This window comes from Myripristis murdjan, chromosome 1 (assembly GCF_902150065.1).
Source record: "Myripristis murdjan chromosome 1, fMyrMur1.1, whole genome shotgun sequence".
NCBI classification, from domain to species: Eukaryota; Metazoa; Chordata; class Actinopteri; order Holocentriformes; family Holocentridae; genus Myripristis; species Myripristis murdjan.
In genome coordinates, this window is record NC_043980.1 from 34,545,966 (window position 1) to 34,556,182 (window position 10,217).

General features: G+C 44.1%; 1 protein-coding gene across 9 annotated transcripts in view; it reads left to right on the forward strand.

The window, feature by feature from the left end:
• Positions 1-10,217, forward strand: part of LOC115364623 (E3 SUMO-protein ligase CBX4) — a 72,200-nt gene that overhangs the window by 8,004 nt on the left and 53,979 nt on the right. For 8 of the 9 annotated variants that reach the window (XM_030059128.1, XM_030059184.1, XM_030059200.1 and 5 more), the window contains 2 exons: positions 569-692; positions 5,283-5,414. The gene's annotated coding sequence lies outside the window, so the exon portion shown is untranslated. Of the gene's footprint in view, positions 1-568; positions 693-5,278; positions 5,415-10,217 lie in introns of all 9 variants that reach the window. The other variant, XM_030059134.1, reaches the window with a different exon arrangement.

A 10,217-nucleotide genomic window follows, 5' to 3' on the forward strand; every position in this document is an offset into this window, starting at 1 on the left:
TAATGTGTGTTATCGGTTTTGAGTAGAGTTGCCAATTTTTTTTTTTATCCCAGACAAGCGGTGATTATGTTCTTTCAGCTGATATATGACAACATTCATTTTTGATTGATTGAACTGATTTGTATGACTTGCACAACTATAGGACATTACAAAAATAAGGAAAAAAACAATGCAGATCTATTAATTTTGTTAGGATTCATCTGCAGTTATTGCACAAGAATAGAAATGGGTATGTTTTGCTTCCAATGCCGGTGTGTAGGCCTGACACCATCTACTCTTGAAGAAATACAGCAGTGCTGTGTGTGCGGGTGTGTTGTAAATTCATGCTGAGGTGAGGCCTGAGCCTTTGGTTGATCCACGGTCGATCTGACAAGAAACACAGGGAGTCAGAGAATCTGCCTGCAGCCAACTGCTCTACATGCACTTTCTCTGGCGCACTCACACACACAAACATACACACACACCTCTGCTCCTTTGGTTACTACCTCCACAGCTCCTACCCCCCCAACCCCCGCATCCTCCTCCTAACCCTGCCCCCTCCTCTCCTCTTCCCCTCTCTTCCCTCCAGGATGTGGGTAAAGACAACCAGCCTGAAGTGGATGTCGAGGGGAATTAGACGGCAGCAGACAATTTGATTTCTTCGTCTACAAGGCTTCCTTCTCTCCTACACACAGAGAGAGGCTGCAGCAAAGGTATGATGCTTGCAGATAGGAGACAAGCAGGTCTGAAAATTGAGAGATAGAAAAGGACAGAAAAAAATGATAAGCACAGAGATGGAAAGTGCAAGTGAAAGAAGGAATTAAAGGAGGCAATTAGAAGCACACCCGAGAAAAAAGGTGGCAGTAATTAAGACTGGCACAAAAAAAAAGAGAACACCAAAGAATATAAGTGACCAGAGAGAAAATAAAGGAGCGAGTGAAAGGTTGAGCATGTCAGTTGGAGAAAAACAGAGGAGGAAGACAATAGGAGAGGCCATCCAGGCGGCCACTTAACAGTCCACCCACTCGCTGCTGTCCAAATGGACAGATTGACGCCTGTTAGCTCCTTTAATAGCTCCTATAATGGACCACGGTTTAGGTGGGCGGCAGGAGAGGGAGCCGTCCTGTCCAAAGTAACTCAATTCCTCGGTTCTGTTCTCTCGTTTCAGCTCCTTTCAGCACAGCAGGGCCATGAGGAGATACTATGCACGCACACACACACACACACACACACACACACACACACACCCAGCGTTCATGAGCACAGATAGATTTACTAACCCACCAAGGACTTTGAGAAGGTGAATTATGGTGAGAGTGGCTGACCCTGTGGTAATGTAATGTCAATTTGAGTTGTGTGTGTCTGTGTGTGTGTGTGTGGGTGGCTGTGTTGTGTGTGTCTGTGCACATGTGTGTTTACATATGTGTACAGCATTAATTTTGCCCATGTGTCAATGTGCATGTGTACATTTAAACATGTGTGAATGCATGTGTATTTGTTTGTGTGTGTGTGTGTGTGTGTGTGTATACTGTACATGTATGAGTATAGCAGAATATGAGATTCAAAGTGGAGAGTGCAGTAATGCTGTTGAGCTGCATTAGTACAGTGGGGAACCTTGTTAAGCCAGGGTCTTACACTTGAATCCACATTATCCTAAACATAAACAATACAAACAACCTTATATGAGGCCTGGGTGATAAAGCAATATTATATCCATATCGTGTTAGACAAGATTAGTCTAGATATCGTCTGGGATTTTGGATATCGTGATAATGCATTAGTGTTCTCTTTGTTGTCTTATGCATTCATTTCTTGAAAACACAAATATTCATCCTCAAAATATTGTCACATTGTTGGTATGGAGATATTCGATGAAAGATAGGGTAGACTTGCCCAGGCTATTTGAACATACCCCTTTACACAGTCACCTGATCTGTGAAGTCCTCTCCCCAACACACACACTCACATACACACATAAACACTCACATATACACACACACACTAGTAGAAAGACACCACAATACACATTTTGCACCCAAAGGCAAACATCCAAGTTATGTTTATGAGCACACATTGGTTGCACTTGGCCTTGCCACAGGTTTCCAGTCCCTGTTGTTTGCAGTATTTTCCCCCTCAGCGGTAGCCGGTGCTGCTCCCTCCGCTCTGCAGCTACTACGAGCCTCATCGCAGGGGAGAAAATCTCCGCTCCAGGTGTGGGCTGCCAGAGCCCAAACACCCTCACAGCAACTCTGAGCTGTTCACTGTCGGTGCCCCTGAGCCCAGCAGCCATGCATGTCTACCCCTCACCCCACTCTCCCACCTCTCTCACCCAGCTGTGTCCCGCCGGGTGCTCACTTGCCCAGATGTGGATTGCCAGATCGCAGATAGTCCGTGCAGCGTGGAGGGGGTCCGAGGCGCTGGCTGTGGCCTGGTGCCATGCTGGGCCTGGTTATTATCTCCAGATGACATCAGCATGAGCAGCAGATGCCTTTTTGGCCACAGGGGCTGGAGAGAGTGAGAGGGAGAGAGGGAATGAGTGTGTGTGTGTGTGTGTGTGTGTGTGTGTGTGTGTGTGTGTGTGTGTGTGTGTGTGTGTGTGTGTGTGTGTGTGTACGCCTGTCTGCATGCTGTTCACGGCAGGATCAGGCTATTTATTACCTCCCCACTTATCAGGCCATCTCCCTCACTCGGCTGGGAAGCACTGACTGTTTCATTCCAAAACGGCCATTTCTCCTCGTGATGATAATGTAATCATACAAAGACACACACACACACACACACACACACACACACACACACACACCGAGCAAGCAGCGAATAATAGTAATAGTTATCCATTTGTTGTGGCAGTAATACTAACATATAGATGTAAAATATGACATGCTAATTAGGCTCATGAATAATTATAATGATGCTAATTGGTACTTACAGTCACAGCAGTAGCAATGAAAGAAAACTGTGTGATGGATATGTTGCACTGGAATACATTTTGCATGATAATCATCTCAGTAACACTGTGAATGAATAAATAATATTGTTATTTTCCACTGGAGGATGACACAAGAAGATATTGTAGTTAATAAATACTGAACAGGCGTATGGTTGTTATGTAGGTCACCTGGTGCACGCGCCTGTGTGTGTGTGTGTGTGTGTCCTGCTGAAAAAGCTGCTGGTTTATTTATGCCTGTGTTTTATTTGAGGGACAGGCTGAAGAGGCAGGAGATTAAACTCATGGAAGCAAATCAAAGCAGGGGCAGCCGAATTAGATTAAAGCGCCTGCACCACACCAGGTTTAGCAAGCGCATGAGTGTGTGCGTACAGGTGTGCTCCTGTGTGTGTATCTGCATCAATGTGTGCGCATGTGTGAGTTTGTGCACCTGGATCCATCTGAACATGGTCTGCTCATGGGTGTGTCCATGTGCACATGTGTTTTTCCTGGATGTTTGTGGGGAGCAGCCAATCCGTCCATTCCCTGTCTATCACCTTCGTTATTTTACACCCCTCTTCCCTTCCAGCTTATTATATACAGTCTATCCCTGCACCGCACCAAGCAATTTAATGGAGGGAAAAAAGACAGGCGTCAGGAAATGATATTTCTAATCAGACTCCTGCAAAGGGCCTGTTTTATTAAAGAAGGGGGTTCTCTCTCTCTCTCTCTCTCTCTCTCTCTCTCTCTGTTCAGAGCAGTCTACAAGGTTGATAATGGCTGGTGCAGTCATCATATTAAAGCACTGAACGATTCTTCACCTACACACACACACACACACACACTCCCCCCACCTCTCTCTGACCCATTCCCTCATAATCTACCTGCTTGCTTCTTCTAGTGAAAATGGACGCTTTTGTTGTTCTTTCTTTTATTGCCAGGCACCGGTGTGTATTATGCCCACGGAAAAATATTGAATTCCTCCGAGTTCTCACGGCCAAGCAATCCCACCTCATAAAAGGATCCATGAATTTGTAGAGCACCGATGTTCTGGTGATCTCGCGCTGTGACAGGCAGGAAGATATCTCAGAGCAAACAGCGTGCGCCGCAGCAGAATTCACACTTACTATGAAATGTAGGCGGCGGACAGTGGATGAAACATTGCATGTAACATTCAGGGTTTTTTTTTTTTTTTTTTTTTTTTTTTTTTTTTTGTCTTTGCTCAAGGTTACACATTTTGGACCTTTTTTAATTTAATGTCTGTCATACATTGCATTTGATTTTTTGTTTGTTTGTTTTATTGCCCGTGAACCCCCATGAATAATAGGCCTTAATCTCTGCTGAGTAGCTAATGAGAAAGTGAAAGAATGATTGTAGCTGATTTTCACACAGAGAACACTGCATGCTTCTTTGTAATGTAATCAAAATGTCTTTGACGTGTTTGTTTTTTAAATGATTAATGTTCTGTCGTCAGATAATTTCTTTATAGTGCGCGGTCATATGTGGATGCTGCATTATGACAAACGTCTGACTCAGCAACAAAATTTTGCTCCAAGTTGTCTTTACTATGATAAAAACAACCGTGAAGGAGTGCTTTGTTTTGCATTACATTTTTTCCCCTTGCACTCAGATGATAAAAGCTACTTCATGCTTTTGAAGCCGTGGTGGATGACAAAGAGTTGCAGGGACTCTGGGACTAATTTCCCCCTGAGCTCAGTAAAGTTGATCTGATCTTATCTTAAAATGATTAAAATCATAATGCTTGAAGGTCAGTCCCCTTCATGGGACGAAATTAGATTTGTCAAATGAGAAACGTTGCTGTGGAGAATATTTCTGAAAGGAGGAAAAACTCCCACAAATGTTGCAATTGCTTTCGGAAGAATTTATGATTTGCTCCGACAAAGCAAATGTTCCCAAGAGTCGCCCCGGCGTCCCTCATGAACCGTCATCGGTTATCGCAGTTCGCCTTCCAGCAGTGGGAGTGCAGATGCAGAGCCTTGTCGGTGAGAGACTAAACATTTGCGCTGGGTTGCATCAGTTAGCCTATGTTTTTCTAAGCCTGTGCCATATCATCAGAGTGGAGGTAAATCAAACTAAAGTCCTAATTACAGGCCATTGGTGGCTGTGTGGGAGTTGTCCCGGAGAGAGCCAATGGTGAGTCTCGAAACAGAGAGGAAACAACAAGTGTTACACAGGTTATACTCAAGGTTATACTCATACTGTTATTATGTAACTGTGGATCTTATTGACTTATTTTCATCTGGTTTGTGCTGCAGTACAGAAGAAATGGTTGATTTAGGTTTTGCCGTGCTTCTTATTTTTATCTGTGCCTCTCTCTCCCTCTCTCTCCCTCTCTCTCCCTCTCTCTCTCAGTCAGGTTGTTTTCATCCAGAGGCCCTGTTGTCCTGTCCTGGAAGTTGACTGGTGACCACAGGTGATGGCGCAGCTCTGGAAAACCACTGGCATGTTGTCACCCAAACCCAGCCACCACCCCCAGCTTTAGCTCAAGGTAAACACGGACGTTTCTCACACACACGCACACACACGCACACACACTGTCCACATTCATATACAAATACAGGACACAATCACATACAGTGGGTGTACTGACACGCTAAGTAAGTGTATAAATAAGGGCACACACATACATACACACACACACAGCAGTATGCATGAGGACACAAAGCAAATGCCATCCGGCCTCATTAACACACACACTAACACACACACACACAGGCACGTCCCCACCCCAACCCCTGACACACACACACACATATTTCCCAAACAGTTTACAGTGTCTGATGAATGCATGGCCTGGCTCTTGACAACATGTCGCTCCGTCTGATCCCTCCGGTATTTACAGCATGTGACAAGTACACACAGTGGCGAGTCATGTAGCATTTCTGCCAGGATTCACTGGGCGTGGTTGTTGTTTTTTTGTTTTTGTTGTTTTTTTTTTTCTTTGTATGTTTCTGAAGCAAAAAGCATTCCCATTGTGTAGCGGGATTTTAGTTTGAAAGACTGTTTTTGTCAGAGGTCGGGTAAGGCTGTCACCATGTGAATGTCAGCCTCCTGTGTCAACCTGACAATCACTAATGTCAGCATGAAGTGTAAAAGCTGCAAATTGGCATGAGGAGTGGCTCTATTGTTGAATTCGAATAGAAAAAAACTTTCATCAAAGGGCAAGTTTCACACGTAACCTGCCGTCTTATGTTTTCTCCAGCAGCGCGTTGATTTGCTTCCTTGTTTTTCTTTATTCAACATTTCTGCATTGTTGGATTTAAATAAATAAAGTCAAAGGTGGAGTATCAGAAGTGGAGGAGGCTAAATCAGGATATGGTGGCGAGTCCGCACACAGATCACTATGTGCAGAGCTGGCAGCCGTCCACACACTTCTGTGTCCCGGCCGCTCTCCCCTATTCTGCTGTTTAACTCGCCCTGTCCTTCTAGCTATTCACTGAGTTTCATTAGAGCGTTAAGCTGGTTCGAAAGCCGTAAAAGACAATGGCTGGGAGTCAATGGTCTTGCCTGCACCGCCGCAGCTGAGGCGGCCATTTTAATAGGTATTGACGCCAGGTTTTAGCCGCGTTCTCCCACCACGCTTAAAAGCCCATGTTCCACTGATTAGCTAATTAAAACCTAGAGCGAGGGCTATCGATCCAGGGGAGGGGCGGAGGGGAGGCATCTGTCCCTCAGTTTGAGTCAGCCCTGAAACTCACACACACACACACACACACACACACACACACACACACACACACCTCTTTAGTTAGGGCCTAAAAGCATTACCAAGGCCTTTTACACTTCACTGGATCTATATATTGGCTTTGAGTACAAGTTATCAGTTCTATTTTGAGAACATTTGTTTGTGATTACCAGTTGGATAGGTGATGTTTATGTGTATCTAAAGAGTGTGTGTGTGTGTGTGTGTGGGTACACAGTGAAGGCCATAGCTTCAACCGCATTCAATCGGTCCCCTGCCAGGCTCTCAGTAATGGTGGGTATTTATATCCAGAGCTGTCAGACACCTGATGGAGGCAGATTACAGGCTTGTGGCTGGACAGGTAGCTATAGAGGTGTCGGCCCTCACTTTAACAAAATCAAGACTCTTTCCTTTTTCTGCCACCTTACATTACCACTAATACCGTGATATCACCAAACTGGTGTCCGACAAGCTTATTTTTCTAGTAAAGGATGAAAATAAATAAATACAGTGTGTTATTTGTTAGCTCAGAGATGAAAAAAAACAACTGGGCTCAGGCTCTGAGGGAATTTTTAGAAATGCATCATGATGAGATTAACTTTATTGATCCCTGAGGGGTATTTGGGTCATTGCAACAGCAAAGAACAGAGATAAACAGTGAGCAAAGAGTAAAAGTGTCATAATGATACCAAACAAATAGCTTATAAAGTATATGAATAAAAAAATGATTTAATCAAAGAAAGATTATCTTTACAGTGTTAAAAATATTTCCCCATGACCACTTTATCAATGTCTGCACTTACTTGCATGATGGAAGGCATGCAAGTTGCTTAGAAATATCTCTCCTTGTGGTTGAGAGTGTTGACAACTTTTAAACAACTTACAACTTCTCTTATTTTATGTTTTCTTTTCTGTTTCTATCCAGTGGGATATTGTAATATCCCACTGAATGTCTTTTGAGACAGATTTCATTTATTTAGAAATATCTTTTTTTTTATTCAAATTGTGGAGGCAGTTTGAGACTCCAAAATTTGCAGCTTCATTTTGTTTGTCCTTTGTATGTCATGAAGCTTATTCAACAATTTGATGCACTTTTTGGTCTTTCTTTGAAGACCTTAATGTGATAAGAGAGGCATAGTTATGTGGATTTAAAAATAAATAAAGCACAGTATCTCACTTTTAGACTGTCATTATTCAACTGTTAAGCCTCCACAGCAAAACATTTTGACAAAAAAGACAAAAGAAGAAGAATATAATTTCATTCAGTTTGTGTGAGCTCTGTGCTGCTGCCAACCCCATGCCATAATAGCATGGGGTTGGCAGAGGTTGATAGATGGTGAATATTTCAGGGGCAGAATTACGCAAGAAGACACACACACACACACATACACACACACACACACACACACACACATACACATGGTCACCTATGTGGAAACTAGGCCGTGGCTGTTCCATAATCGCACTCTTTCATAATGAGACTTATCTAACCGCTGATCCTCTCTGAGATATGTTTTGTACAGCAAATAAACTCTGTGTCTGTATGTGTGTGTGTGTGTGTGTGTGTGTGTGTGTGTGTGTGTGCAGGCGTGCACACACACACAAACACATACACGTGGGTCTCTGCGCATTCAAGCGTTTCCCCTTACATTGCATGGAATATTTATACTCCCTACCAAAACTGTTCAGCAGAACAAAATGCTGTGTGTGTGTGTGTGTGTGTGTGTGTGTGTGTGTGTGTGTGTGTGTGTATTTGTGTGTGTGTGTCTATTTGTGTGTATGTGTGTGTGTGTGTGTGTCCATGTATCTATCCAAACAAATCTGTCCGAGTGTGTATAAAGATGGTCTGCATTTCATGGCGCTGAACACCCAGTCCCAGCAGCCTTGCAGACTCACATTTCCTATTCTGTATTCATTAGCCTCCTGCTCATCTCTCCTGGGATTGAGGATTAGCCCAAGAAGGGAAATGAATGCTTTCTGGGTAGACAGCGTTCTCCCTGCCTGCAGCAGGAGGTCCATTGTCTGGTTTGATATCCGCGCAGGACTCGGGACATCTGATCTGGCAGTCCTGAAACAAATGACACAGTCGTTAGCGCAGGGGGCTGGAGAGGAAGCCGAAACACGCCGAGAGGAAGTGTCGCTGCCGCCATTGGGGGACGGCCAGGTGATTGGAAAGGCAAAGTGTGGGGTTTGATTCTGCTTTGGAAGCGCTAATGGACAGACAAGCAGTCAAGACTTTACTGAAAGAGTGAGCACGTCAACAGGAAGTGTCGCTATGGTGATCTGTGGTCTGCAGTGTGATTGGTGGATTAAAATGTGTTGGCGATTGATTTTGCTTTGTAAAGGGAAGTGGAGAGTCAGCAGACAGGATTTTATTGGATAGCGAGTTAGATAATAAACAATAGGAAATAGTGGATGAGTTATAGAATACGCTTGGAGGGGATTGATTAGCATTAAAAGCATGCATGAGAGAGGAGGTAGCATTAGTCTCTGCTGGACTCCACCAGGACAGGAGGGGGAGTTGAAATTTTCATGCAATCAATGACTGCACATATATATGCAAAGATATTTTCATAATGCATTAGTAGCTTCTTGTATTATTCCACTTCATTACAGAATAACACCACATCAGGAAATAGATTTTTTTCACAACAAATCTTAAAAAAAAAAAAAAAAAAAAAAAAAATCTCTGGGACAAATTGCTTTCCACAAATGGTGGCATTAAGCATCAGAGGATAGAAATGTCTTTCACCACTCCACCCCCTTCCCCTCTCTCCTCTGTCCACAAAATCCATCAAGGGAATTTAAGTAGCTGTTAATTACTTCCCCGTCCCTATTAAAAAGAGGGAAAGAGCATGAGCAAATCAGAGAGGGAGTTTTAGAGAGCTAAAGCTTTGCTGTGGTGCAAATCCTCTCTGCCTAACAAAACCAAATCAATCTATACCCATCAGCCATCCAGAAACCCCACTCTGTACACACACACACACACACACACACACACACACACAAGGATGATCCTGTAAATCTGCGGTCTCGAGGGGCTGTTTGAGTGCTACTCCAGGGGTTTTGGGGGGGTGTGTGAGGACTGGGGTTTGGGGATTGAAGATGAAGCATAAATATCCCCAAATTGCAGCTAAAATGTAACATTAGGATCGGTAAGCCCCACTTTCACCCATAATGTTCCACAGCTCTAAACCATGGTGCTAAATGACCTCTATTACAGAGCCTGAACCCATTAAGTCAATACAGAAGAGATTACCTGAGAAATAGAGGCAACTGGCTGTCTGGTCTGATAGACGAGGCACCCAAAAAACGGCCTGGGGCTCTATGAGATTTGAGGCCGGGTGTGATGTGTGCGTGTGTGCCTGTGGGCTAGAATTAGAGGATGTAATATCGACCACTGCTTGCTTGTTAGGAAAGAATGTGTGTATATGAGGGCATGAAGGGTGATCACAACGCAAATGGCAGAGATCAGGAGCAGGTTAACATTTGACCGATTTAAGAGTCAGTGAGACGCCGAGCTGCAGTGAGCAGGTCCTGCGCCCTGAACGGCACATGTTGGAGCCCGGCCCGTTTCCATCGATAGCCACGTGTCCCGCTGAAGCGTCA